This window comes from Chrysemys picta, chromosome 4, assembly GCF_011386835.1.
Source record: "Chrysemys picta bellii isolate R12L10 chromosome 4, ASM1138683v2, whole genome shotgun sequence".
Classification (NCBI taxonomy): domain Eukaryota; kingdom Metazoa; phylum Chordata; order Testudines; family Emydidae; genus Chrysemys; species Chrysemys picta.
This window is the reverse complement of record NC_088794.1, coordinates 55,195,954-55,222,395: the sequence shown is the minus strand read 5'-3', so window position 1 is coordinate 55,222,395 and position 26,442 is coordinate 55,195,954.

Genomic DNA, 26,442 nt, shown 5'->3' with positions numbered 1-26,442 from the left:
CTATAATTAGGCTGCTGCTGCCCTCTAGTGTTAGCACAGAATCACTGTAGGTGATTGCCTGTAGTCAGAGGTTTTGGAGAAGTCTGTTAAGAACCTGGGGAAGACTCGATCCTCTGCTCTCTCCCCGTACTGTGGCTGTCTTCTTGTTGGGGGCCAGTACCCCTTCACTGCCAGTCTGCCCCATGGAGGCATGAGGCATCTGCACTTCCTCAGAAGGGGCTTGGCTTTTCCCCTAGATAGGAAACCCCAGCTTCCATCCGCTCAGGGAGATCCCCCAGTTCTAGGTTTACCATACGTCTTCTTTTTCCAGGACATGTCCAGCTTTTCGGCACTCAAACCCCCGTCCGGGGGGAATTGCCAAAAAGCCGAACATGTCCGGGAAAATGGCGGCTCTGCTCCTCCCCTGACTCTTCGGCTCTGTTTAAGAGCCGAGCTGCCCGAGCACTATGGGCTTCAGGCAGCCCCCTTGCCTCCGGACCCCAGCCGCCGGCCGGGCACTTCCCCTCCTGGGCTCCGGCGGCGCAGGGTCCGGAGGCATGGGGGCTGCTTGAAGCCCATAGTGCTCGGGCAGCTCGGCTCTTAAGCAGAGCCGAAGAGTCAGGGGAGGAGCAGAGCCTCCAGCCGCGGCGGCTCTGCTCCTCCCTGACTCTTCAGCTCTGTTTAAGAGCCGAGCGCTACGGGCTTTGGGCAGCCCCCATACCTCCGGACCCTGCGCCGCCGGAGCCCAGGAGGGGAAGTGCCCGGCCAGGGGTGCAGGGTCCGGAGGCATGGGGGCTGCCCGAAGCCGGTAGCGCTCGGGCAGCCCGGATCTTAAACAGAGCCAAAGAGCCAGGGGAGGAGCAGAGCCTCCAGCTGCGGCGGCTCTGCTCCTCCTCTGACTCTTCGGCTCTGTTTAAGAGCCGGGCATGGGGGCTGCCCGAAGCCGGTAGCGCTCGGGCAGCCCGGCTCTTAAACAGAGCCGGGCTGCTCGAGCGCTACCGGCTTCGGGCAGCCCCCATGCCTCCGGACCCTGCGCCGCTGGAGCCCGGGAGGGGAAGTGCCCGGCTGGGGGTGCAGGGTCCGGAGGCATGGGGGCTGCCCGAAGCCCAAGCACTACCGGCTTCACGGTTTGCCGGGCAGCCTCCAGACCCTGCGCCCCTGGCTGGGCTGCGCTGGGGAAGCGCCGGCCGGGGACGCAGGGTCTGGGGGCTGCCCGGCAAACCGTGAAGCCGGTAGCGCTCAGGCAGCCCTTTCCCCTTGGCTGGGAGTGGGAGGGAGGAGGGGGCGGAGTTAGGGTGGGGAAGGGGCGGAGTTGGGGCGGGACTGGGGGAAATGGGCGGGGCCAGGGCCCGTGGAGGGTCCTCTTTTTTTATTTAATAGATACGGTAACCCTACCCAGTTCCTCTCCCACAGGTCTGCCCCTGCTATGCCTGCTCCCCAGTATCCCATGGATCCTGCCTGCCCCACACACAGTGTCTCTGTCCCTCCTGGGCCTGAGGGCGTGGGGGCAGGGTGGGGTGTGGTGAGATGGGCCATGCACACCTTCGGACCCCTGGGAGGGTCAAGCAGGCAGGACACCTCCCTTCCTCTGAGCTGTACTGCACTCACACACGTAGGAGCAGCTGAGGGAGCAGCCAGACATCAACTGCCCTCCCTTGCTCTTAATCCGCTCTGCGCAGCACCCCATGGTGGCAAGAGGCTGCTGTTTCTTCCAGCAAACAGGCTGTATCTACAGCCATTCATCACTAGGGCACTGGATTACTGAAACCAGGGCAAACCCCTGCGACCACGGTCCGTTGGCAGGCCTGGCTCCCCCTTTTCACTCCTGGCCTAGCTGCTGTGGTTGGGCACAGCTGCCTGCTCAGCCAAGGGGCTTTGTGCTTGGTGGCATTTCATGAGGTCGGCCTCTCAATTATTATTATTATTGTCTATTAAGGTAGCTTCTAATCACCCCAGTCACAAAGCAGGACCCCATTGAGCTGGGGGCTGTCTCCTGATCCAGAAAACCAGACTTTCACAGGGCCCGGGACACCCTGCATGCTGGAGGAAGGTGCTATCTCCTGGAAACCCCCATCACCCCTTCTGCCCTGAACTATGAAAAGGAGCCCCCGTGCCCTCAACCTGCCCATGTCCAGATTTGGCTGGAGAAAGCGACTATACAGGCAGAGGTGCTGCACGTGAGCTGAGCACGCTGGCTTGCAGCCCAGGTTAGGGTTTTGTCATTTAACCCAGACGTGAGGTCGAAACAACTGGTTTGGCAACTTGACCCTTTGTCTACATGTGTCAGTAAGGGAGGCAGAGGGGCCAATCCAGGAGGTCAAGGGGAGGCTGGAATAGCTGATGCCTCAGGTGTGACACCCCCGGCATGTCCTTTTCTCTCTCCTTCGTCCGTCCCTGATTGCCACGGTTTTCCAAGCACACACATTTTTAAGGGGGAGGATGATGAGAACAGGGAGGCAAATTCCTCCCCTCTTCCTTCTTTGGACCAAGTCTCGGCACCTCTCCACATTCTCTCACAGAAGAAAACAAGCACAAGAGCATCCCCTTTCTTGAACCCCATTCCCTTGACCTGCCCATGTAGCATCCCAGATCCCTCCCCGACACCCAGCACCCCTAACCCCAGAGAGTCGCCAGCAAGCTTTGCTTACCCCATGTTCTACCTGCAGTGCCAGGAGCCCCTTATTCCACTCCAGCTGCAGCACAGAGAGTGCCCACTTAATGAAATAATGGAACAAACATTAGGATCAGAGATCTGTAACTATCTAGAGGGTGAGGGAACCATGAACAGCAGGGCGCACGGGGCTAGTAAAGGGCTAGTCATGCCGGAGCATGTCATCGCTTCTCCTCACAGAGTTACCACATTTGTGCAGGATGGAGACACAATAGGGGCTATATGGCTGCGTGTTAGAAAAGCACCAGATGTGGGTTCTCCCATTCCCTCCAGGCTTGTCTGCACTGCCCAGGCTCTGCCAGCCTAGCTCGATCAGGATAGTTACAGTGGCAGAACTCCTTAGTGTAGACGCAGCAGATGCCGACGGATGGCATAGAAACACCTCCCTGAATGGCTTTAGCTAAGCCAACCGGAGATCTGTTCTGTCACCACCATTGCACAAACCCCCTATGTCAGAAGATGTGGCGTTTTCCACCCCTGACCAACACAGGCATGCTGGTAAAACTATATAGGGCAGGCTTGGCCTTACCCCCTGAATTAAACCCAATTGCCTGGGATGGGAACATCGGAGCACGGCCTGAAAATGGGCTGAAGGACTGTAGCAATCAACAGCAGAGGGGCAGGTTGTGTGAGGGTGTCTAAGCTAGCCAGGGCCGGCCATAGACCCAGTCTAGTTGAACAGCTGCAGTCTCTCTCTGGACTAGGCAGCGCGTTGGTGTCATTCACTGACTAGGGAGAAGTCACAATGGCCAGTGAGGGCCGAGAAATAATCCAACGGCCCTTAGGAGGTTAGATCCAGGGACAGAATCAAGGGATGACATGGGAGCAGAGTGTGGCACCCAGCCACAAGCTGGGCTGAATAAGAAGTGGTGAGCAGCTCTTAGAGCAGGAAAGGGAGGGACTGTGAGATGTATGGCTGGGTGTTTGGGCCACTCGGGGCTATTCACAGCTCTCTTGGTTTCACTGATGTACCGTCAGCTATTTAGTAGCACTGATGGACTTGCTGTCTGAATTGTTCCCCTGGGAGCTCAGGCCTCATCTGTGTAGGAACATAGGTGCCGAGTGGAAGAGGTCTCGGGTGAACCCCAACAACCTGTACGGTCTCCCACGCTGAATGCTTCCAGTCATGGGATGAAGCCAGGGAGAGAGGTCATGTTGGAGACCAGAGTGCCATTACTTAACCCTTCCGTAAACACCTCCTTGCCCTGTTTTCACACAGATTTGTGATTCTGAGGCCAGAAGGAACCATTGTGATAATCTACTCTGACCTCCCACATAGCACCGGCCATAGGACTTTCGCATGAGTTCGACATACCTGCTGAGTGCGCTCTACTGCACTGGGAACTATTCCTGAGGGGAACACCCAGGAGAATCATAGAATATCAGGGTTGGAAGGGACCTCAGGAGGTCATCTAATCCAACCCCCTGCTCAAAGCAGGACCAATCCCCAATTAAATCATCCCAGCCAGGGCTTTGTCAAGCCTGACCTTAAAAACCTCTGAGGAAGGAGATTCCACCACCTCCCTAGGTAACCCGTTCCAGTGCTTCACCACCCTCCTAGTGAAATAGTGTTTCCTAATATTCAACCTAAACCTCCCCCACTGCAATTTGAGACCATTACTCCTTGTTCTGTTATCTGCCACCACTGAGAACAGTCTAGATCCAGCCTTTTTGGAACCCCCCTTCAGGTAGTTGAAAGCAGCTATCAAATCCCCACTCACTCTTCTCTTCTGCAGACACATTCTAATACCACCACAACAATTGGAAGAGGCCTCGCCCAGATCTGCCAGGTTTCTCTCGCTAGCCCCAGCCTGCCCGACCCAAGAAAGAGGCTCTGTTGTGTGGGACCTGTGTGAACCAGGAGCACTCCTGACTTCCAGAGGTCCTCTCCATGCTGAGCTGACCAGTGTCTCTGGCAGAATGAGGCAGTCCAGAAGCTGTTGTCCTCAGCACTGAGAGGCTGTCCTTCCTTCCCCTTGGATCCAGGCAGGAGATGGTTTATTAGTCACTGGCTGCTTGACAGCTCTCAGTCACCTTCGCATTTGTTTTCCAAGCAGTTGGTCTGGGTTATCATCATCCCTTTGTCCTCAGTTCTGTGGTGGCTATGTTTGGGGAGAGGATCCAGGCCATGGGGAGTGGGTGAGGGGACGCTGCATGGCCTCAGACGCAGGAGATGAGGCCTAGTGGCAGTGAGGGAATGTGATGTGGTGGGCCCTGTCCCTTAGTCTGCCCAGGGACCCTTAAGGGAGGAGTGGGGCACAAAACCAGTCCTGGTGAAGGTTTGAAGCCAGAGCTGGGAGAGTGGAGGGGCTGAAAAGGGTGAGGTGGGGGGGAATGGCTGACTCTGAGGGAGCAGGGGATGAGCTGGGCGTGACAGGGATTCCCCTGCATTGGGCCCTGACAGAAATGCCAGGGCACTGCCAAGGGGGCAGGACTCTGCCCTGCACACACAGGCCACGGTATTGTCGCTTGGCCAGGATTATAGGGCCAGACACAGGTTTGCAGCCACTTGACCGGGCCTGACACCACATGCAGAAACACGCAACAGCTGAGCATTCAAACATGACTCAGTGTGTTTGTAATGCTCCATGCTATGAGAGATAGGGCCTGGCTCCCATCCAGGGACTCGGATATCCCTCCATAGACTCAGGGCTTGGAGCAAGGGCAGGGGTCTGGGGGAAGGAAGGAATTTAAATGTCTGGGGAAGGGGCAAGGTGCTGGGTGAAGCAGAGAGCGTGGCTGCTTATACCCTGTGGGATGAGGAGAGGGGGCGGGTGGAGGACAGGGCATGGCTGGTTGTTGCCACTGGAGCTGGGCGGGGCAAGGCCTATTGCGATAGGTCTGATCACTCCGGCCAGCTCTCAGCAGGTTCTCATGTCTGCCAGACTCCTGCTGAGCCCCCAGCTCTTTTCATTCATTCAGGGCTTGGCTCCTTGAGGTCTGGGCTCCGTTAGGACCCACTCAAGCTCCTGTTGATGTCAGGGGATGTTGAGTTGGGCTGCACGCACGGCACTTGGCTAGGACTTAGCCTGGGATGACTCTGCCTTGGAAGTTTTGCGCAATCTTTCACTGCAGCTGCCCTTCTTCTCTCCCCCCACCCCCACGTACCTTCACTAGCCCCCCATGCCCTGGGATAGCACTTCCACCTTAAATGCTTGCAGGCCAACTTCTCTCCCAGACCCACACTAAGGCTCCAGAGCTTGTTCCTTCAACCGTAGCTCCCTGTATCTCTGGTGCCCACTCCCATCTCCTAACTTCCTTCGGAGAGCCACACAGTGCAGAACCAGTATGTCCCATTTGCTGGCCCTTATATTGCCTTGGTGCCCAAACAGCTGTCTTCCCTCAGAATCTAACAGCCACCATGTGTCTGTGGCTCATGAATCCCTCACATTCATGGCTCTTTCTCCCCATACCCACCTGTTCTCCCGTTCTGACAGCCAGACTCTCCGGATCCTCTTAACACTAGGAAAATGGCCCATTGTTGACAGTCGGAATCCTCCTCAACTGGATCCCTCCTCAACTGCTAGTGGAGCTGGAGCCTGGCTGTTTTCAACACCCGTTCAGAGAGTTTGCTAAGGACAGGGTCCAGCATGCTGTCTGCAGTGGGTGCTTGGCCCAGCCTGCACTGTTCTGCAGAGAACATACACTTATTTCTGATGGGTCTTTGATGTTTCTTGCTAGGTTTGGGGTTTTCTGCTGTCAGAGGTGCCTGTGCTTAGAACCACAGGGTTAGAAGGGACCACAAGGGTCATCTAGTCCAGGGGTTCTCAAACTTCATTGCATCGTGATCCCCTCCGCACAACAAAAATTACAACATGGCCCCAGGAGCGGAGACTGAAGCCTGAGACTGCCCGAGCCCCACATGAGGGGGCCAAAGCCAAAACCTGAGCCCTACCACACCAGGTGGAGGTGAGCAAAGCCAAAGCCCAAGGGCTTCAGCCCCAAGCAGGGAGCCTGTAACCTGAGCCCCACCACCCAAGGCTGAAGCCCCCAGACTTCAATCCCAACGGTGGGGCTCAGGCTTTGGCCCCAGCAAGTCTAAGCCAGCCCTGGCGACCCCATTAAAATGGGGCCCTGACCCACAGTTTGAGAACCACTGATCTAGTCTAACCCCCTGCCAAGATGCTGGAGTTGTTGTGTCTAAACCATCCCAGACAGATGCTACCCAGCCTCCTTTTGAAAACCTCCAGTGAAGGAGCTTCCACTAACTCTCTAGGCATCTGTCCCATTGTCCTACTGTTCTGACAGGCAGTTTTTCCAGAGATTAAATCTAAATCTGCTGTGCTGTAGTTTGACCCCATCGCCTCTTGTCCTGCCCTCTGTAGCCAGAGAGAACAACTTTTCTCCATCTTTTTTTTATGGCAGCCTTTCAAGTATCTGAACACTGTTATCACGGCCCCCCTTAATCTCCTCTTTTCCAAACTAAACATAGCCAGTTCCTTCAGCCTTTGCTCGTATGGCTTGTGTTCCGTCCCTCTGATCATCTTTGTTACTCGCCTCTGGATCCATTACAGTTTCTCTACATCCTTTCTAGACATTGGTGACCAAAACTGGACACCGTCCTCCAGCTGAGGCCTAACCAGTGCTGAGTAGAGCGGTACTATCACCTCCCATGACTTGCATGCTATACCTCTGTTAATGCAACCTAAAATTGCATTTGCTTTTTTTCAACAGCATCGCATTGCTGACTCCTACTGAGGTTGTGATCCACCACAGCTCCCAGATCCTTCTCAGCAATGCTGCGGCCAAACCGGTTATCCCCTATTCTGTATCTGTGCATTTGCTTTTTCTTCTCTAAATGTAGCACCTCACATTTGTCTTTGGTGAATTTCATTTTGTTTTCTATAGCCCAGTCCTCCAATTCATCAAGATCCCTCTGAATTTAAGCTCTGTCCTCCAAAGTGATGGCAACCCCCCCCCAATAAATAAATTCCTCAGTCCAATATACATCATTGTCATGCCATATTTTTCCTGTTAGGTAGCCTACATCTTCCTTCATTGTATTCCAACCCAATCATGCCGTCAGCCTCTCCACTGGAGTCACTCTGGATTGGCTGTGGTGGAAATGTCTGAATATGGCCACAGGTGTCATTTTGCTTCTTGCGCCAACGTACAGGGGCACAATGAGTCTTGGCACCACAGATGGCCTGGGCTTTCCCATTTCCAAAGTCTCTTGCTCACGCATGGACAAAAAAGTAGACCTGAGTCCTAGTTCTGGTACCACCATTCACTTGTTATGTGACCCCGGGCTTGGCATTGGTAATAATGGAGATAATATTGTCTAACACTGTATAGGTCTTTGAGAGCCTTGGATGCTAATTACTATTTACATCCCAATGTCTTTGTTACCCATGGGGGAGTAAGTGTTAAAGGTCCCCCTCTGTGCCACTCTATAGCGGACAGGTGCTGTAAGAGCCCTCAGCTGTAGCTGCTTATGCTTCATAGCTCTGGAGGTCACTGGTTCAGTCCCCAATATAAACCAAAATGGCAGCCATCGCAGTTTGACTCACTAATCAGGCAGCTTTACAGCCCTAAAGACCCACCTGGAAGGTGATGCCCTGTACTTTGTGGCAAACTCTGAGGAGGGTTCTTTTTGACATTGTGTGCGTTTGACTTGCATCTTCTGGCATATACTGTCTCCGCTATCATTCTGGCCCTGCTGTGTGATTAATAGTAATAATCTCTTTTTGCCACCATTGGAGGAGAAACTGTATAATGGATGCATTCACCAAGCCACCTTAACTCAGGTGCAGCTGGTGCATGGAGGTTTAACAACAACGTGTCTCTCGTTTTGGCCACGTACAGTAATATGCTTCCACTGGCTCATCTGAGGTAGAAATGGATGTTGATGACAAATTCTCCCTGAACCAACAAGTTCCAGGAGGAATTTGCAAGGCCCTGGTCCTGTAAATGCTTACGCACATGTATGCCTTTATGCGCACGGGTGGGTCCCTTGACTCCAACAGGGCTGCTCCGATGAAGTTACTGACACAGTGAAGCAGTGGGCAGATCAGGGAGGAAGTGTGCAGCGTTGTGACCAGCAGAGGGCAACATGGCAGTTTCTTCTTTGCTGTGCGAGTCACTTGTGTCTGTGCTACACCGCAGCTGGGTAGTAAGTAACCAGCTCAGTCTGTGACCTGTATGTGCCCTTATGTCAGCCTAAGTTAACTGGTTCTGTACATGGAATCACTTGGATTTTTTCTGTTCCCATGTAGGCCAATGGAAAAGCAGCTTTCATGGGTGTGGAGAGGAATTGTTCATTCTAGCTATTCTGATGTTAGACATGGGATTCTCCAACCTATTCTTCGTGTGTAGATGACTTCATCAGAGACAGATCCTACCATGGACACACTTCTTCATCCAGCATCTCACTTTCCTTACCGCCAGGTGCTCGGAGTTCATTCTGTACCACTCGGGGGGGTGTGGGGGTGTCTGTGAGCCACAGTTTGAGCAGCCCTGAGCTAAGGAAAAATAATCTATAACTCTTATGTAGCACTTTGCATCAGGAGATCGCAACATGCTTTACAAAGGAGGTCAGGATCATTAGCCCCATTCTATAGATGGGGAAACTGAGGCACAGAGTGAGGCAGTGACTTGCCCGAAGTCACCCAGCAGGCCAGTGGCAGAGCTGGGAATAGATTGCTCTCCTGAGTCCCAGCCCAGTGCACTCTCCACTAGGTCAGTGCTTCTCAGCAAGTCGGTTGTGACCCCCACGGGGTAAGGAGGCACTGACAATTTTCTTCCAATGTAAAGCAAAGAAAAGTCTCACACTCCCTGCCCCCCGCCCTCCTTCAAGCTCCAGTGGTCTCTGCCAGCCTCTCCCAGCACCCACAGAAACGCGAGATATAGGCTTAGCATTGTTATCATTGATACATTATGTACCCGAGGCACCTGTGCTCCCCAGCTCCTCAGCCACCTGCCAGGCAGGCAGCCAGCAAGCCAAAAAATTCTATTCCCACTCTCCAGAAATGGGGGGAAACCAATCACTTTTTTGACTTTTTGTCACAATTCAGGACAAAAACATTTCAAACCCATGGACTGTTTTGCAGGAAGAGAGTTCAGTTTCCCAGCCAGCTCTACCCCTGACTGATGCGGCAGTTACTCGGCCCCATCTGCCATCTGTTACTGCACAGCGACCTCTGACGCTCACTGGCTTTCTGACCCTGCAGATGCTTCTTGTTATAAAACAGTTTCTTCTGCAGTGGCCCAGTCAGATGCACCGCCTGGAGCTCCTTGGCTGCCCTGGTGTTTCTGGGTGTCAGTATGTTCTCTTTCTTTCTCTCTCTCTCTCTCCGCACACACAATCAGCAGCAGTAGCATCCTGGATATCCTCCACAATCAGAGCTCCGGCACACCGCTGGGTTTTGTTTTGGTATCACTCCACCTCCTGCGTGGCTCTGACGTTAAGACCCTGGTGCAAAAAGCAGATTGGCAGGTTGCTGGGCATTTTCCCTTTGGGTTATGGCATGTCAGCAACATAGCCAGCAGTGCTGAGGGAGTGAGGCAGCCAGCATCATGTCTGACCACCTGTGACTGCCCTAACCCAAGGGATCAGGTACCCAGCTTGCAGCTGGTTTGAAGTGGAGGCGGCCTGTGAGAGTGAGCAAGACACAAACCCACATCCTTCAGGACTGTGGTCAAGCACCTTAACCACTTAGCCACCACACCTTGATCCCATGAGGATGGAGTCAGGTATCAGAGAGGAGGATCTGCCCTGAGGTTATTACTTCCCCGAGGTCCTTCTGGGCTCCACAAAGCTACTAAGTGCCTCAAAGGCCCTGGCAGTAAATACACCAACTTCCAACTGAGGATCACACCTTGATCCCAACACAAACCCGGCTGGTGCTGACCTCCAGACCTGAGTATTGTAACATATATACCTGGAACTGCTCCAGCTACGAAACACAGCAACTCGCTTGCCCAGCAACACAAGCCATAGTCAACGCGTCACCCCAGTGCTCCGCTCTCTGCACCGACGCCCTGCCCAAAACCGAGTTCAGTGCAAGGTCTCTGCCCTGGTGTTCAAATTCCTCCAGAGGACAGGACCTCGCTTCATGAGAGACACCTCACACCAACTACTACCCCTTGGAGTCATGACACGGCCAACAAACAGGGGGTGATTTGTTAGTGCAACAGAATTTCTGAGAGCCAGACCCAGAGTGTGCAGCTACCTTCAGAATGACCATGGGCCTTACTGCTTTGAGTACTATGGGCAACACTCACCATTTGGGTGTGACTTTCCCTCAATAACTCCAGCCGACAGATACATGCGGGCACATGAACACAGACATACACACAACCATGAGTCACACATAAAGCAAACAGATCAAGTCTCCCAGTTACTTACAGCTCCAAGCTGTGGGGAAGGAAATGCATGGCAGCATTCCTGGTATTGCTGTTTGACCATTAGCAGGTGCCCAGATATTACAGAGGCAGTCACTGCACAAGAACCTGGAGAGAAAGACAGACACCCCATACTGATCTGCTGGTGGGATTTTAACCAGTGGCTCCCAGGGGCCCCATCCAGGACCTCAGTGTCCTAGAGAAAGGAAAGAGCCTCCCCTCAGCGCAGGCCAGGTGCAGCCTAGGCTGTGGGTTACATGGCAGTTACCCCAGATCCCAGCTTTCCAGTTCCATGCACGCTTGGGACATCGCCTCTTGGGGGCAAAGTGGTCTCTGAACGAGGGGTGCTGGCTGCTGCTGCGGCCCCATCTCCACCAAGCACCTGCTCCCATCACTACAGGGCGAAGCTCTACTGAGCAAGCACGTCGGAAATCCTGTGTTTCAGAGCATAGGGAGAGGGGCTGCTCCGCATTCCAGGGCAGGGGCGCGGGGGTGGAGGGAGCGGGCCAGGCATCTCGGCGCAAGGAGCAGCTGCTCCCAAATATGTTACAGCTTGTCATTGTCAGAGCAGCAGGAATAGATGTCGGACAGCCTGGAAAGCAGAGGGGACTTGGGGGTTGGGGGCAGACAGAGGCATGGGGTCTCTGAGAGGAGGGGGTGTTAACTCTCTGGGGAAAGGGCTTGGGTCCCTGAGGGAAGCTGGAGAGGGCTGGGTAGTTGGGGAGGGGGCTTAGGTCCCTGAGGGGAGTGAGGCGGGAGCTGGGTATCCAGGAGGGAGGGGGCTTAGGTCCCTGAGGGGAGTGAGGCGGGAGCTGGGTATCCAGGGGGGAGGGGGCTTAGGTCCCTGAGGGGAGTGAGGCGGGAGCTGGGTATCCAGGGGGGAGGGGGCCCCTGGGTCCCTGAGGGGAGCAGGAGAGAGCTGGGTGTCTGGAAGGGGCTTAGGTCCCTGAGGGGAGTAGGAGAGGGCCTGGATCCCTAGGGAAGCTGGAGGGGCCTGAGTCCCTGGAGGGGGCTGGGTATCTGGGGAAGGGGCCTGGATCCAAGGGGCAGTGACTCCCTGGATCACTCCCTAGAGCACTTTCTCTAGTGTAGTTTTAATTGTTCCAAACTCAGAGGCTTTCACTGGGGTGTTGTTTCCTCCATTTGATTCATTCCATGTCCAGACATTCATCCCTCACACTCAGTTTAACTGTCTCTTTTTTGAATCCCATCTCATGGTTACAGCCCCAGTGCCACCCTCACCAATCCCTCTCCATGCGTTGGGCTCACCCCCTTGGACTGCAATCCCCTTAGCCACTAGCCACCTCATCCCGATGCACGACCGTGTAGACAAGAGGCCCCTGTCTACACAGGAAAGGTGCACCCGGTTTAACAGGAGCTAACGTCTATGCCAGAAACACTACAGCAGCACAGCTATGATGCTGCAGCTGCGCCGCTGGAGTGTAGACACTCATGAGAGCGAGGGAAGGGGTTCTTCCATCACTGTAAGAAACCCACCACTCCCAGAGGCAGTAATGGTGTCTACACTGCGGCTTAGGTCAGCTTAACTACATCGCACAGGGTGTGAAATTTTTCCCAGCCATGAGCAATGTAGTTAAGCTGACCTAACTTTGAAGTGTAGACCAGCCCTTTGAAATGTTTTTAAACTGATTTCCGTTCAAGTGGTGCAAAGCCCTGTGTGCCGCTTTGATTCCGAACACCTCCCATGGGGCGGGCTGGCTGGTAAGCTCACACTGGCACTCTAGTCTGGATAGTTAGGTAAAGATGAAAGGTTCTTTTTTCTGCCTTTCCCCATATTGCTGGTGGGGGGTGGGGGGGAGGGTAGGAGGGAAGGGGGCAGGACCCGTGCAACAAGAAACCTATAACAGACTGTCAGCTCTTTCTGTTCTGTGTTTGTACAGCGCCTGGCACAACGTGGTCCTGGGCCGTCACAGTGGCTGCTAAGTGATACTGCAATACAAATACACCCTAATAACAGGAGCTGACCACATTCACAGCTAGGCTAGGCAGGTCCCAGATAGCATTGACTAATTAGCCCTGCATCTCCTCATTGACTTCTGGCCTCCTCTTTACCCAACATAAACAATTTCCAGTCACCTTCATGGGTGAACCGACTGCATCTGAGACTCCCCGAGCTCCCGCTTGTGAACAGACCATGGGAGCAGCACCTTGTTCCCAGGCCTGCGGGCCCACAGTCCTGCGGGGAGAGAGGAAAGGACCAAATCCAGACAGCCTCTGGAGCCAATCACAGGGGCTTATTTTGGGTTAGCTTCTGCTGATTCCTAATTGACTTATGCTGAACTGAAATAAGCCTGGCTTAAACCATAAAGAGGGTCCCACACAGCCTTTTGTGCTGGTTCAACTAAATCAGTTCAAAGTCACATTCAGCCCGTGAAAGTTTCTTGGGTATACAAGCCCTGAGCCAGACGTAGCTCTTTGCACTTTTTCTCACAAACCGCTTGATCATTTTTGTTGCTTTTCAACTGAACTGCCCTCAGTTTCTTTCCCTTGTCTAGAACTGAACACATCATTGCAAGTATGGTGACACTAGAGATCTAGAGGGAGGAGCTGCTACCTCTCTGCTCTGCGACGTGGTATTGATGCACACATGGCTCACACCACTGGCCTCTAGCGGTGTATTCATTCACTGCAGATATATTACACGGCAAACTCATAGCTAATTTGTTGTGCGCCAACACCAAGCTCGCTCTGTCATTATACAGAGGCAGTGTGGCCTCATGGACAGAGCACTGGACTGAGACTCAGGAGATCTGGATTCTATTCCTGTCTCTGCCACTGGCCTGCTGGATAATCTTGGGCTAGTCAATTCCCCTTTCTGTGCCTCAGTTTTCCCCATCTGTAAAATGCGGATGATGACACTAACCTCCTTTGTAAAGCACTTTGAGATCTAATGGTGAACACTGCTATTTAAGTGCTAGGTATTATTATTATTATATTATTATTATGGGAATACACTTCCTGGATGTCCCGCTGCCAGGCCAAGCTCCACACGACTAAACCTTATCTTCTCTCAACCTCTTCCCTTCTCCATTACTGTGACTGATGACAGTATCCTCCCCAGGGCTCATGCTAATGGCCTCCATTTCCTCTTCAGGTCCTCACCTCCATCTCCCGCAACAGCCAGGCTTGCCCCAAATCCTGATGCTTCCTTGTCTACATCTCTCAAATCTGCCTGTTCCTCACTAGTCCAGCAGCTCAGATCCATGTCCACACCTTGGCCAGCTCTCCCCTAAACGGCTGCAAAGTCTTGAATCATAGAATCAAGATTAGGGTTGGAAGAGACCTCAGGAGGTCATCTAGTCCAGAGGGATAGTTCAGTGGTTTGAGCATTGGCCTGCTAAACCCAGGGTTGTGAGTTCAATCCTTGAGGGGGCCACCTAGAGATCTGGGGCAAAATCAGTACTTGATCCTGCTAGTGAAGGCAGGGGGCTGGACTCGATGACCTTTCAAGGTCCCTTCCAGTTCTAGGAAATAAGATATCTCCACTGCTCAAAGCAGGACCAACACCAACTAAATCATCCCAGCCAGGGCTTTGTCAAGCCAGGCCTTAAAAACCTCTAAGGATGAAGATTCCACCACCTCCCTAGGTAACCCATTCCAGTGCTTCACCACCCTCCTAGTGAAAACGTTTTTCCTAATATCCAATTTAGACCTCCCCTACTGCAATTTGAGATCATTGCTCCTTGTTCTGTCATCTGCCACCACTGAGAACAGCCAAGCCCCATCCTCTTTGGAACCCCCCTTCAGGTAGTTGAAGGCTGCTATCAAATCCCCCCTCATCCTGCAGACTAAATAACCCCAGTTCCCTCAGCCTCTCCTCATAAGTCATGTGCTCCAGCCCCCTAATAATTTTTGTTGCCCTCTGCTGGACTCTCCAATTTGTCCACATCCTTCCTGTAGCGGGGACCCCAAAACTGGACACAGTACTCCAGATGTGGCCTCACCAGTGCCGAATAGAAGGGAATAATCACTTCTCTCGATCTGCTGGCAATGCTCCTACTAATGCAGCCCAATATGCTGTGAGCCTTCTTGGCAACAAGGGCACACTGCTGACTCATATCCAGCTTCTCATCCACTGTAATCCCCAGGTTCTTTTCTGCAGAACTGCTGCTTAGCCAGTCAGTCCCCAGCCTGTAGCAGTGCATAGGATTCTTCCTTCCTAAGTGCAGGACTCTGCACTTGTCCTTGTTGAACCTCATTTTTTGGCCCAATCCTCCAATTTGTCTATGTCATTCTGGACCCTATCCCTACCCTCCAGTGTATGTACCTCTCCCCCAAGATTAGTGTCATCTGCAAACTTGCTGAGGGTGCAATTCATCCCATCATCCAGATCATTAATAAAGATGTTGAACAAAATCAGCCCCAGGACCGACTCCTGGGGTATTCCGCTTGATACTGGCTGCCAAATAGACATCGAGCCGTTGATCACTACCCGTTGAGCCCGACAATCTAGCCAGCTTTCTATCCACCTTATAGTCCATTCATCCAATCCATACTTTTTTAACTTGCTGGCAAGAATACTGTGGGAGACCATATCAAAAGCTTTGCTAAAGTCAAGATATATCACATCCACTGCTTTCCCCCATCCACAGAGCCAGTTATCTCATCATAGAAGGCAATCAGGTTGGTCAGGCATGACTTGTCCTTGGTGAATCCATGTTGACTGTTCCTGATCACCTTCCTCTCCTCCAAGTGCTTCAAAATGGTTTCCTTGAGGACTTGCTCTATGATTTTTCCAGGGACTGAAGTGAGGCTGACCGGTCTGTAGTTCCCCAGGTTCTCCTTCTTCCCTATTTAAAGATGGGCATTATATTTGCCTTTTTCCAATCATCTGGGATCTCCCCCGATCGCCAGGAGTTTTCAAAGATAATGGCCAATGTCTCTGCGATCACATCAGCCAACTCCCTCACCACCCTTGGATGCATTAGATCTGGCCCCATGGACTTGTGCATGTCCAGCTTTTCTAAACAGTCGTTAACCTGTTCTTTTACCACGGAGGGCTGCTCACCTCCTCCCCATACTGTGCTGCCCAGTGCAACAGTGTAGGAACTGACCTTGTCTGTGAAGACTGAGGCAAAAAAAGCATTGAATACTTCAGCTTTTTCCACATCACCTGTCACTAGGTTGCCTCCTCCATTCATTAAGAGTCCCTCACTTTCCCTGATCTTTCTGCCAGTCTTCCCGCACTCCTCCCTTGGTCTCTTCCAATCAAACCAGCCCTAACCTCCATGCCTGCAGCTCCCCACAACTCAATACCACACCTAGCCAGTTTCCAGCCCATTCAGACCAAAATGAATCTGAACGTCTCCTCCCAATCTGAACCACTATGTGTTTTCATGAGAAAACCAACTCAAGGGCAGGTCTACACTTAGAAGGCTGCAGCAGCGTTTCAGTGAAGATGCTACCTACGTCCATGGGAGAGCGTCTCCTGCCAGCGTGGGGAATCCACCTCCCTGAGAGGCGCTAGCTATATCATTGGGCAAATTCTCCCATTGACTGAGGGCTGTCCAGACCAGGGCTTAGGTCAATTTCACTGCATCGCTTGGGGGTGTGGATTGTTCATTGCAGTGGGTGACGTCTTTTCCGAGTGTACATCTGGCCAAGTGTTTGGAGTAATCAGGAAAGTTGCGTCTTGGAAGATTGTGCTGTATTTTGGAGACGACAATGTTCACGACTGCTGTAGTGGCCAGAACCCCTTGCCCTGGAGAACTCACAAGCCAAGAAACTCCAGCATAGAAAGACTAGAAGGAGCTTTTTTCCATGTCCACTGAGACCACAGACCAGAGAGGACTAGCCATTACGTCTAAGAGAATGGGTGTGGTCAAGATATTGTCCTGAGAGCTCTGGCAGTGAATGAGGAAGGTGATCCAACCCTGCTCCTTAGGAAAAGGTCCCATGAACTGAAGGGAAATACTGTCTGAGCCCCAAGTCTCTACTATTTAGCTCCTAACTTAATTTGTAAACCATATTTCAAGTGGATCCCAACAGTGGTGGAGCCAGGTTTTGCAACGCAGGGGGTGGAGTTAGGGGTGATGGCTGAAGGGGCATCAACCACTCCCAGCAGCACCCTTCTCACCTGCACCTCAATCCTAATCCCGGCCCAGTGCAGAGGAGAGGCCCAGGGTGCGGGGCTGGAGAATGAATGAACCCACTCCACACTCACCGGGCAGCAGCAGCTCCTGTCCCATGGGGCTGGTCCCAGCACTGAGCGTTGTGACATGGGGTCGCAGTGCCACACAACCCCATGTGCTATGTTGCAATGCCCGGAGCAGGGAGCCAGGCCCTGCCCCATGGGACAGGAGCCACCATTGCCAAATGAGTGTGGGGCGGGCTTGCTTTCCAAAAAGGCACCAGATGTACCCCCCAAAGACCACCAGGGGGGTCACCCCCCACCCCAGATTAGCTCTGACACTGGATCCCATCTAGCATTATATTCCAAGAGAATTTAGCCCCATGGTGCGGCAGTTAATATCTTGCCTTTTTGTGTTCCTCTTTTGTACGTAACTTCTTGCTCAATGCATCCATTTCCAATATGGAAACTGGTAGCCAAATTAGCTTGTTGGGAGCCCCTGTTTATTTCAGGCAGGGCATTAGCACTTAGCTTTACTCCTAAAGGAGGGACATGTGACTGATCTTGTGCCAGAAGAGTTCTGAGGGTACCGACTGAGTCACTGGGGCCCACTGAGCACGGGGCCCACTCCCCTTTCCGACTCACCTCTCTCCAGCTCACTAACGAAGACATTAAGGCCTCAGTTCTAGCAAAGCACTTGAGCGTCTGAGCTGAATAGTCCCAGTGATTTTGGTTATCAATTTAAGCTAGTTGGAGATAAGCCTGGTGGGTGCCAATTGAAGAGCGTCGCCTTAGGGGTCTGCACCAGTTAATGAAATGGATTTTAAAATGGTTTTGTTAAATGGGTACAACTTTTGTGCATAGACAAAGCCAGCAATTGCCAAGATTAACTCTCTCCTTTCTTCTGGCCCCCAGCCACACACTGAGAGGATCAAGTGGCTCAGAAAAAATTCTCAAAAATACTGGGTGAAATCCTAGCACCATTGAAGTCAAAACTCCCATTGACTTCAGTGGGGCCTGTGGATTTCACCCATTGTGCTTTGCAAATCATTCCCTCTGGTTGCCAGGGGGCCAATTCCCCTGGGAATTGTTTTGAAAACACCTGCCAAAAAGTGTCCCTCTGCGGTATCTTCCTGAGCCAAATACAAGAGAGTCCAGCAGGGACTATCAAGCAGCATCCAAAGAAGAGGGTGAACTGAACATAAAAACATAAGAACGGCCATACTGGCTCAGACCAATGGTCCATCTAGTCCAGTATCCTGTCTTCCAACAGTGGCCAATGCCAGGTGGTTCAGAGGGAATGAACAAAACAGGTTATCATCAAGTGATCCAACTGCCCCAAAGGTAGAAGAATTCCCTACATCTCCACCCCTCTACTGCCCTTCAGCTCAAACACAAGTAAATAAGTTAGGTTGAATACATTCTTGTGTTCTCGCCCCAGCATGCTGGTATTTTTGCTAGCAGGAATCTGTGGTAGCAGCCTTCAGGCTCATTCCCTGGCTGTTAGGTAAGTTATGTTCTTTCTTTTTACCCTACAGCATTAGGTGTTTGTTACTCCACATGTTACCGGTTTGGTTTTTGCTGCAGTCGGATCTATGTCGTTACCCAGAAAGAGATCACAGCTGAAAGAAGCCACAGCCGATTTGCCTTTAGACCAAGCGACTCAGCTGGTGCTACGATATGTCTGTTTTAAACGCTGGAGGTTTTCAGACAATACAAAAGGCAGGATCCAAAACAAAGCAATATTTCTGAATTATTTCAAAAACAAAGCAATATTTCTGACCCCCCTGGGGGTCCCTACACGTGTTTAATCAGAGCTGTATCAGAGACCTGGCTATCTGAATCATGTCCTCCATGTTAGGAGAAGCTGCTTGCAAGCTGCTCCTTTGCTGGGAGGAGTGGGATTTCCCATGATAACACAGCATTCTTCAGAGAATCTCTGCTGCCCGCTTTGTCTTTCTCCATCAAAACACAGACGCGAATTTGAATCCTGTTCTTGGAAGCTGTCTCAGAGGGTTGTGCCTCTAGTACAGACCCTGGGGACCAAGGGCAAATGTTGATCTCTGTCGTTTTCTCAATGGACTGGTATTTTTAGACGGGGCTCAGCCCTGACTTGTGGCTAATTTTCCTCCCTGGCTGTGAACGTGTGAGCAGCCCCTGTCAGGCCCTTCCAGCCTCCCTCCTCCTTTTAACACAGTAAGGTCACCCCGTGACAGATCGGAACACGTTCGCCTCTTACACAAACACACAGTGTCGCCTTTGTGTTGTTACCATCAGCGACCATCCATCACAGTCTAACCTGACAGCAGGCAGCAGAGCCCTAATCCCCCAGCAGCTCAGAATTAGAGAGGGACATAAACGGCCTCTGCACACTCGCCCCGGCCTGCTGCCTGGCTGCCCAGGAATGAGCCTCAGCCCTCACTCTCCAGGTGCAAAAAGGGGCTACATGGGGAGGGGCTCCCCCCCCCCCCCCAGCCCTCACCCCTCAGATCTTGGCTTATCAGACACAAGAGTATCCCAATGACCAAGAGGGAAAGCTAGCTAAGGCGAGATGACCCCCACCCAGATGTGCTCTCCTAGGCTGTCTCCACTTATGGCAGCGTGTAGAGAACAGGCATTGCATGTGTTGCTACAGGCCACTCTAGCAACAGGGAGGCTGCAGGACACGACGCTGCAAAGAATAGCAGCGTAGACATGGGAGGTGCTGCTTGGGCGTGTAGACAGCTGTGTAGGTCCATACCTGGGGGTTCAGGCAAATCAGGCAGGCTGCTCCCCTAAACTGTGCCTCACCGTCTACACTGCTATTTATCCCCGTGCTAGCTGGGCGTGCAGCATTTGTACCCTACGCATCCCCGCAAGTGCAGACGTAGCCCTGATGCATTACCGCTACAGCTGAGCAAATTCTCGTATCTTCCCTTTTCACCCTCCCCTTTTGTAATTAGTTTAAAGCTCCCTCACCCCCGACTACTCTAGCCAGCCTGTCCCCTAGGAGATTGGTTCCCCTTCTCCTGGGATGGAGGTCATCCAACTATACAGCTCCCTCTCCCCACTGAAGGTGGGGCAATGTTGCCCAAAACCAACCCCCTCTACCTTACACTACTAGCCAGTGGTTCATTTCCAGAATTTTCTGGCCTCTGTTTTCCTTGGCTCCTGGAACTGGAATGATCTCCAAGATCACTTGGACATTCTTCTCCTTCCGCTTCTTTCCAAGTTTCCCAAAGTAATCTATAATCTGAGAGAGATCCCACGAAGCAGAGTCATTAGTGCTGATATACATAATCACCAGTGGATCTTTGTTGACTTCAGAAGCCTATCCAATCTTAGAGTGAAGTCTTCTGTCGTGGCTCTGGGAAGGCAGCACACACTCCTGTTGTCCACCCGTGTATTTTTGGAGATATCCCATCTCCTAGAACTGGAAGGGACCTTGAAAGGTCATCGAGTCCAGCCCCCTGCCTTCACTAGCAGGACCAAGTACTGATTTTGCCCCAGATCCCCAAGTGGCCCCCTCAAGGATTGAACTCACAACCCTGGGTTTAGTAGGCCAATGCTCAAACCCACTGAGCTATCCCTCCCCCTGTAGAAGGACTTGGTTGGGGCTCGTCCCTCTGCAGGGCTGTGGGGCACCACACTGTGTCGCTACACCATTTCTGCTGGGTTGAGGAACACCCAGTCTATGGACCAGACCTCCAGGCAGGGCCGCGCAAGGAATACTGTATAAGCCCCAGCCCTGGGTTAGGGCGGACAGCAAACAAATAGTCAGAGGCTCAGGCCCTCAGGCAGGGACTGAGCAAATAGTCCAATAGCAAACACCAGGCTCCTGGCTCTGAACATCTGGGGAGGGGGGAGATTGCCACCGCTGAGTTGGGTGGCAGGGGGATGCAGGCCCACCCACTTCACTGCGTCCCTGCCCGGGGCCCTAGCAGCATCAGAAGACCCGCTGCGGTGTCAGTTGGGATCCTGACCGCAACACACTGACATTGGTTCTGGCAATGCTGCCGCCAGACTAGGGTTGGCTGCCCCTGGACTACTTCTGGACTCCCCCGCATAAGGTACCTGGGTTAGGGCGGTGTCCTCCGAGGTTTCCAGCACCATCGGTTCCTCCAGGTAGCTGGCGAGGGGTAGGCTTGGCTGCTCCTCTGGGTAGCTGGCAAAGGGTAGGCTTGGCGGCTCCTCTGAGTAGCTGGCAAGGGGTAGGCTTGGCTGGCCCAGCCAGTCCTCGGGTCGGCTGCAGCCTGCCGGCGTCTCCCAACCCGGAGCTAGGCCACAGGCATCTGGCATCTGTGGTCCAAGTGAGCTCTGGGGTTGGGCTTTTATACTTCCTGTCCTGCGCTGTGACCTCTGCGGGGCAGGCGCAGGATCCACTGGCTCTGCCCACGTTGGTGTCAGGGGAGGTTCTTCCCTCTGCAGGGCTGTGGGGCACCACACCGTCTTGCTACAACCTGTCACTTGCAGAATGTTCTTTCTATTCTTCATAGTACTGAATTTCCAGCAAGGATCATTGGTCTTCCTTGGATGGTTGAAAATCTCTTTATGGGTAAGCTTGATTTTCTGACAGGTCAGGCAGAACAGTTGTCCACAGGTGTGTCCCCATGCACCTCTCCATTTCATTCAACCAACTGTATCTTCAGAGAGATCTTCCGCAGTTTCCATACTGAGAACCTGGTACCAACTGGAAACCTCTAGCTGTGTGGAATGCACACTGGTCCTCTTCTCTCTAGTGGTCACAGTCTGCCCATCTTCACCTGCCTCCAGCAGTGTAGAATGCCACCTCATCTTCTTGCCTCTGGCAGTTATGAACTACCAGGCCTCCTCTCTGATCACATCAACAGTCAAATGAAAAAGAGCCCCATTCAATTATATCATGTAGTGGCAGACAGCTAAAAAGTGACAAGTTTTTAAAGTGTTTATATACAAATGCTAGAAGTCTAAATAATAAGATGGGTGAACTAAATTGCCTCATATTAAATGAGGATATTGATACAAGAGGCATCACAGAAACTTGGTGGAATGAGAATAATCAATAATATCAGGGTATAAAATATATCGGAAGGACAGAACAGGTCATGCTGGTGGGGGAGTGGCATTATATGTGAAAGAAAGCGTAGAGTCAAATGAAGTAAAAATCTTAAATGAACCAAACTGTACCATAGAATCTCTATGAATAGTAAATCCATGCTCGAACAATAAGAATATAGCAGTAGCGATATATTACCGACCACCTGAGCAGGACGGTGATAGTGACTGTGAAATGCTCAGGGAGATTACAGAGGCTATAAAAATAAAAAACTCAATAATAATGGGGGATTTCAATTATCCCCATATTGACTGTGTACATGGCACATCAGGACGGGATGCAGAGATGAAGTTTCTTGACACCTTAAATGACTGCTTCTTGGAGCAGCTAGTCCTTGAACCCACAAGAGGAGGCAATTCTTGATTTAGTCCTAAGTGCAGCACAGGATCAGGTCCAAGAGGTGAATACAGCTGGACCGCTTGGTAATAGTGACCATAATATAATTAAATTTAACATCCCTGTGGTGGGGAAAACACCAAAGCAGCCCAACACTGTAGCATTTAATTTCAGAAACGGGGACTACACAAAAATGAGGAAGTTAGTTAAACAGAATTAAAAGGTACATCGCCAAAAGTGAAATCCCTGCAAATTGCATGGAAACTTTTTAAAGACACCATAATAGAGGTTCAACTTAAATGTATAGCCCACATTAAAAAACACAGTAAGAGAACCAAAAAAGTGCCACCGTGGCTAAACAACAAAGTACAAGAAGCAGTGAGAGGCAAAAAGGCAGCCTTTAAAAAGTGGAAGTTAAATCCTAGTGAGGAAAATAGAAAGGAGCATAAACTCTGGGAAATGAAGTGTAAAAATTTAATTAGGAAGGCCAAAAAAGAATTTGAAGAACAATTAGCCAAAGACTCAAAAAGTAATAGCAAATTTTTTTTAAGTACATCAGAAGCAGGAAGCCTGCTAAACAACCAGTGGGGCCACTGCACGATCGAGATGCTAAAGCAGCACTCAAGGACGATAAAGCCATTGTGGAGAAACTAAATGAATTCTTTACATTGGTCTTCACGGCTGAGGATGTGAGGGAAATTCCCAGATCTGAGCCATTCTTTTTAGGTGACAAATCTGGGAACTGTCCCAGCCTCAGATATCATTAGAGGAGGTTTTGGAACAAATTGATAAACTAAACAGTAATAAGTCACCAGGACCAGATGGCATTCACCCAAGAGTTCTGAAAGAACTCAAATGTGAAATTGCAAAACTACTAACTGTAGTTTGTAACCTATCATTTAAATCAGCTTCTGTGCCAAATGACTGGAGGATAGCTAATGTGACACCAATTGTTTTAAAAGGGCTCCAGAGATGATCCCGGCATTTACAGGCCAGTAAGTCTGACTTCAGTACCAGGCAAACTGATTGAAACTATATGTCAGACATATAGATGAACATATTTTGTTGGGGAAGAGTCAACATGGTTTTTGTAAAGGGAAATCATGCCTCACCAATCTACTAGAATTCTTTGAGGGGGTCAACAAGCATGTGGACAAGGGTGATCCAGTGGATATAGTGTACTTAGATTTTCAGAAAGCCTTTGACACCAAAGGCTCTTAAGCAAAGTAAGCTGTCATGGGATAAGAGGAAAGGTCCTCTTATGGATTGGTAACTGGTTAAAATATAGGAAACAAAGGGTAGGAATAAATGGTCAGTTTTCAGAATGGAGAGGGGTAAATAGTGGTGTCCCCCAGGGGTCTGTACTGGGATCAACATTCAACATTTTCATAAATGATCTGGAAAAAGGGATAAACAGTGAGGTGGCAAAATTTGCAGATGATACAAAACTATTCAAGATAGTTAAGTCCCAAACTGGGTAACCGGGCAACAAAATAGCAGATGAAATTCAGTATTGATAAATGCAAAGTAATGAACATTGGAAAACATAATCCCAACTATATGTATACAAAGATGGGGTCTAAATTAGCTGTTACCACTCAAGAAAGAGATCTTGGAGTCACTGTGAATAGTTCTCTGAAAACATCCACTCAATGTGCAACAGCAGTCAAAAAAGCAAACAATGTTCGGAATCATTAAGAAAGGGATAGATAATAAGACAGAAAATATCATATTGCCTCTATATAAATCCATGGTATGCCCACATCTTGAATACTGCATGCAGATGTGGTCACCCCATCTTACAAAAGATATATTGGGTTTGGAAAAGGTTCAGAAAAGGGCAACAAAAATGATTAGGGGTATGGAACAGCTTCTGTATGAGGAGAGATTAATAAGACTGGGACTTTTCAGCTTGGAAAAGAGATGACTAAGAGGGGATATGATAGAGGTCTATAAAATCATGACTGGTGTAGAGAAAGTAAATAAGGAAGTGTTATTTACTCCTCATAACACAAGAACTAGGGGTCACCAAATGAAATTAATAGGCAGCAGGTTTAAAAAAAACAAAAGGAAGGTTTTTTGTCACACAACACAGAGTCAATCTGTGGAACGCCTTGCCAGAGGATGTTGTGAAGGCCAAGACTATAACAAGGTTCAAAAATGAACCAGTAGCCAGGATAGGCAGGAATGGTGTCCCTAGACTCTGTTTGCCAGAAGCTGGGAATGAGCGACAGGGAAATGGATCACTTGATGATTACCTGTTCTGTTCATTCCTGCTGAGGCACCTGGCATTGGCCACTGTCGGAAGACAGGATACTGGGTTAAATGGACCTTTGGTCTGACCCAGTATGGCTGTTCTTATGTTCTTATCTCTCTCAGATTCCTTGGTGGCCAGTTCATGTCTTACTTGAATCCAGGATAATATGCTTCCCAAATCTGGTTGTCCAAGAAGTCTTCAGCTCCTCTATTTTGTCATTGTCTGCTCGATTAAAGACCCCTCTGGAAATCTTCTCCCTATGTAGGATATTATAGAGCACGATCATGTCACCTCTTAACCTTCCCTTTAATAAAGTAAATAAATTGAGCTTCTTCAGTCTCTTGCTACAAGACCTTGAATCATTCTTGTAAATCTTTTCTGAAGCTTCTCCAGTTTTTCAATACCCTTTTAAAAAATGTGGACACCAGAACTGGACACAGTATACTAGTAATGGTCTCTGCAATACTATATAAAATACCATTTCCTTACTCCTATTTGATATTCATCTGCTTATATATCCAAGGGTCATATTAGCTCTATTAACCATAGCATTGCATTGCGAGCTCATGTTCAATTGATTTCCACCATAACCTCTTAAGTCCTTCTCGGAATCACTGCATTCTAGGGAACTGTTCCCCATCCTGTAAGTGTGACCTACAGAGGCCAGGTTATTCCTAGATGTATGACCTTGCATTTTGCAATATTAGGATTCATACTGTTCAGATGAGCGCAGTTTACCAAATAATCCAAATTGCTCTGTATTACTGACCAGTCCTTGTCATTATTTACCACTCCATCAGTTTACCAAAGTTTTTATATTTTCTTCCAGACCGTTGGTAGTGAATAGCACTGTGCCAAGAACAAATCCTTGTGAGATCTATCAGTTAGCCAGGTTTTAGTCAATTTAATACGTGCTACTTTGATTTTGTAGACTGCTAATTTTTTTAATTAGGGTGTTAGTAGCATGCTGTGTGTGGAACAGTCACATTCCTTATAGAAGTTTAAGTATATTATGTCAATGCAAATTTTCTTTATCAACCAAACTTGTAATCACATCAAAAACAATATCAAGCTAGTTCGACAAGACCTATTTTCCATGAAACCACATTGATTGACAGTAATTATGCTGCCATCCATTAATTCTTTTAATGATTGCATCTCATATCAGCCATTCCGTGATTTTGCCTAGGATCAAAGTCAGACTAACCTGGATCCAAATCTACTGGAATTTCCCCAGTATTCCAAGATTCATTAGAAATCCACATCCATGGTCCAAAGAGCTCTTTTCAACATCAGTATCAATGGCTCGGAGAGCTCGAAGGCTAATTCTTCTATTACAGTTGAGTGCAAGTTATCTGGCCCTGCAGATTAAAAATGTTTAACTTCAGTAGATACTGCTTAGCATCTTCCCTAGTTAGTGTTGGAATGGAGAGTATTTCATTATCACTGTAAGCTGTGAATACATCATCAGCTTCTTTCCAAACACAGAACAGAAGTATTTGCAGAACACGTCTGCCTTTTCTGATTCATTCCTGTCCATTGTATCACTTCTATCTCATAATGGACCTACACCGCTGCTGGGATTGCTTTTGTTCCGGATATATTTAAAGAATTCTCATCCTTAACCCTACCAGGGCAGAGATGATGCCAGAGCTACGTGGAGCATGAAGCCCATACTGTGTGTCACTGTT